The sequence below is a fragment of the Alligator sinensis genome, unplaced genomic scaffold (genome assembly GCF_000455745.1).
Source record: "Alligator sinensis unplaced genomic scaffold, ASM45574v1 scaffold788_1, whole genome shotgun sequence".
Classification (NCBI taxonomy): domain Eukaryota; kingdom Metazoa; phylum Chordata; order Crocodylia; family Alligatoridae; genus Alligator; species Alligator sinensis.
This window is the reverse complement of record NW_005842140.1, coordinates 612,117-616,513: the sequence shown is the minus strand read 5'-3', so window position 1 is coordinate 616,513 and position 4,397 is coordinate 612,117. Positions and strand designations below refer to the sequence as shown.

The 4,397-nt window shown below is 40.6% G+C and overlaps 1 protein-coding gene across 3 annotated transcripts in view; it reads right to left on the bottom strand.

The window, feature by feature from the left end:
• GALNT13 (polypeptide N-acetylgalactosaminyltransferase 13) overlaps positions 1 to 4,397 on the bottom strand; it is a 422,841-nt gene that overhangs the window by 137,439 nt on the left and 281,005 nt on the right. The gene's annotated exons all lie outside the window — the stretch shown is intronic.

Below are 4,397 nucleotides of genomic sequence, written 5' to 3'. Positions count from 1 at the left end.
CTCTTCTCCTCCTCCGACTTCCCTCCTGGGGAGGGTGGGGGTGCGTACCCATGGGCTCAGCACCGCCCCCCCCCAATAATATTTTCTCCCTCTGCCTATGGCCACCATCCAGGACCTGGGCCTGACACCTCCCCTCCTCCCCGTCCCCCCGAGGGGACTGCTGCCAATTTTGGCTTGCTCTGCCCCAGCTCAAAGTGCTGCTGTCTCGGGTGCATGTGTAGATGCTGTACCCAGGGGCAGTTAACTCCATAGTGAACTGCTTCAGAGTTTATTGCATCACATTAATTTCATGTGTAGATGCACCCACTGAACAGGACAAAGTTGGTAGCAGACTATCTTCCCCAGACTAACCTAAAGGAGGTCACTTTTGTATTGAGATTACTTTTCTCATGTATTTTCTTCTGCAGTGAAGTCTAAGTTTTCCAGGGTATATTGGGCAGATAAAACTTGAATAGTTCCAGGAAATGCAGCTCAAATGGAGTCATACTAACTTGAACCAGGGTAAGAGAATCCTGGGCCTGATGAATTTATTGTGTCAACCCTGTCCCCACAGGGTATTTTGCTGGGTTATTTAGGATGAAGAAATAACCCATCTTTTAGTGAAATGATGTAGAAGATACCTCATAGTTTCTTTCCTATTTAACTCCTCCTGAAGAGTTTACTGTGGATCAGGAAAACTGGGCTTTCTCTGCCAACATAGAGGACAGGTCACTAAGTAGCACTGTGTGTTGGAGACAGCTTTCTATTCATGCTTTATGTATTTAATTGCAAGTGCCTAAATAAAAATTATCTGACTTGCAAAAGGGTGATACACCAGCCACCATTAGTCATTTCTATGGACTAAGTGGGTTCTTTCCACTTCTGAGAATCATGTAAGTCAGGGAGTCAAACAGATGGCCTGCAGAGCCATGTTGTCTGGCCCACAGGCTTCCCAGAGGGGCCAGGTCCTGACACAGAAATCCCAGGTACAGAGTTCCTTTGGGGCCATGTGTTTGCAATGGCGTGGGGAGAAGAGCAATAGCTGCATTAACCCCCATGACCACTGCCATCATTCAATCCCACTGCATCTGGATATGGCTCATGAGGAACATTATGGTCTATATCTGTCCTATAAGAAGTGATGAGTTTGGCATCCCTGATGTAACTAAATATGATTTGGGAACCTCACATTAGTAGTCCTGGTTAAAAAAATATGGTAGTGAAGAAGAACTTCTCACCCTACGTACCACATTATGAAGGGCAGCAATGCTAGGCATCATAAAGGGATCCAAATATGACTATAGAAGCTTCTCCCACTCAGAAAAGAATCCATTTCTTCCTGTCCAATACGCAAGTTCCTACAAGAAATCTTTGAAGTGTTCATTCATTGAAGCTTGTAGAGAAGTTACTTCACTAAAAATGGATTCCATCATTCAAAATCCTCATATTTCAAAACTTTCAAATAAGTTATTTTTTTCTTAGCTAAACAACAGAACATTAGATAATTCATAACATGCAGACTCATTAATGTTCTGTGTTCCACCCAGGGCAAGAAAGCATCTACCAACCCAATCCAATAAGAAAAGATCCACACACTAAATAATACATCACTATAGGAATCAGCAGAAAGATATCTTCATGCATAATTCTGTGGCAGAATGGGTTCTGGTGACAAATTCCACCTTCCATTGTTTCAAGTTGCACTAATCATATCAGTGTTAAAAAATAAAATATTCTATCCAAAGCTGTGAGCTCCAGAAAAGCTTCAGAAGGATGGTAAAAAAGTGTGGAGGTAAATTTGGAAACCATAATGCATGAGGCATTTTTAAAAAAGTGCAGTAAGGGAATTAATTCAACATTCTCGACATGCATGCTGTGATAAAACAGTGAAGCCCTTTTGGAAAGGAATAATCTCAAAAATCTAATTAATGTCCCAATTGCACACTGCATCATCTCCTCTGGTCCTCCTGAATATGAAATAATTTTCATATTAAAAATACTCATTTGCACGACTTACTGTAACCCGCATTTCCAAGAGTAGGACACTTAGTTACTTAAGCTTATCAGAATGATACAATGAGGAGCAGTAGAAGACCACATGGCCAGTGGATATTCCCAGCACCACCTACTATCCTCCTTCCCCAAGAACAAATATAAACTAACAAATATTAAGGCACTATTTTTCCTTCATAATCTTTTTTCTACAAGGCTTGCATACATTTTTCAAACTATAACAGGTTATCTTTTCTTATGTAAATACTCAGAGCAATTTATGTGGGTGTGTTTATCTCATTTCATTTTTAATTGATGAAAAACTGAAAGTTCTGCAGTTTGGGCATTATTCCTATTTTCTATTACCCTCTTGACAAAAGACTAGATCCACAAGGTGCAGAGAGCTCTTGGGAGATGCCAGGCTCCCATGACCGCACACAAGATCAACCCAAAATTTCTGCACTATAAAGAGTATTCTTCTAGAAGAATGCTCTCTTTAATCAGTGAAGTATAATTTTGTAGTAACTAGCTTGGCTCTGTATTAATATATTATTCTGACAGTCTGGCAATCAGTCTCAGAATCAACTGAGGTCATAGTTGCAACACTAAGAGCTTGGATAAAACAATACCAGTATTTAAAACAATGATTTGTAAAAGATATGAAATGTAATGGACTTCCAGGTTGCTTTATACTGGCATGGCTTGAAATTTGTTTACTCAGTCATTTTAAGGTATGAATAAAACTGTTCATAATATAAAGAACCTTATAATAGCTTTCTACTTCAGAGAAAAATCTTTAAAATGTATTTTACAATAGCCTCTTATTAACCTTACTTTTTAGTTTATTTCAGCCAAATACAATAAGACCTCAGGCTTTAGCTCATAAAAACAAAAGCCTTAGCTTATAAAGCCTGTGGTAGTTTTAAAGAGACTGGCTGTGACCAATGAAAAGACTATTTGAAATACAGGGGGAAAATCAGTTTTTATTACAGAATCAGCTTTTCAGAGAAACTTGGTTATTTTGTCTGATTACAGCTACAATTTAAAGTATTCAATTTTTGTCTTTGTTTTTAATCTGAGATGTTGGCAGTTCTGTGAAGATCTATTTCTCCTGGAGCCACTCTTCTTCACGTGATCTGCTAGTCAGGTTTAAAACAAAACAACCAATATATTGAAGACTGCCACAAGCTTTAAGAGGTCCAGGGTTGTTACACTTATCTAAATAGTTTATGGTGGTTTAGTATTTGCATAAACCGAAGATGAAAGAAAATGAAAAACAAAGAATAAGAAATATATTTTAAAATCAGATCAAAAAATTCTGCGACTTCCTATACGTATCCTTTACATCAGTGGTGCTCAACTGTTTGGCCCTGTGCTCAGTCCACAAGCTGCATTGGATCCAACATCCCAGGATTTGGCTGCATGCCTGGATCCAGAACATGGCACCCCTGCCTGGCCCTGCATGCCAGAATCAGGGTCCTAGGAACTTGTACTGCCCCCTCCCAGCCCTGCAGGCTGGCAGTGTAGCCCCAGGACCTCACACCATCCCTGTCCAGCCTTGCGTGCTGGGACCCTGTGCCACCTGGCCCTACATGCTGGAATCAGGGCTCCAGGACAGCATATTGCCCCCACGCAGCCCCACACATTGGGATTGGGTCCCTATGCTGCCGTGCGTGTCAGATCTAACACACAGGGCCATGGTCTTATGGAGCTCCTCACAGACTGGTGGGGACTCCCATGGGCCAAATTACAAGGTTGGGACTGGAACTGGCACACTGGTTTCGTGTGTATCCAGTGTCCCCATATTTCAAAATGGTGGCAAGGGCACTTTAAATCTTACATACACACAATGCCAAGGCTGCTGAAGCATTCTAATTAGAACGTGTCAGAGCAGGCATCAGGCATGTATATAGGTTCCCTTTTTTCCCATCTGTGTGATTGGCATCAATGGGTAATCAACGTATATACAAATATTTACATGTGCCAATCCAATCTTTTGATGTGCTGCTGAAATATAACAATTATAAATACAAGGAAGAACTTCAAATGTATGCATATCAAAGGTAGAATTTGGATGCAAGTGTTATCTAAATACAAACTACTTTCAAAAAATATGGGCCGGATCTTCAAGAACAATATCTGAAGGGGTTGGGCACACAATTAAGTATAAAATACATAGGTACTTCTTGATTATTATGGGATTAAGTGCTGCTGTGGTCCAAGGAGCAATTTAAAACTTGAAACTGCTTTAATCTGCACTGGTTCTAACAACCTTCAAAGGAACAGAGTGCAAGGGTGACTTGCCCATATTCCATTTTTTCAGATTTAACAGATCCAAAAAGTGCAGCCTCCAACACTTATTTATGTCCTTTTTCTGGACAGGCAATACATTTTTCTGTTTTACCCCCCCACCCCCCCCCCACCAA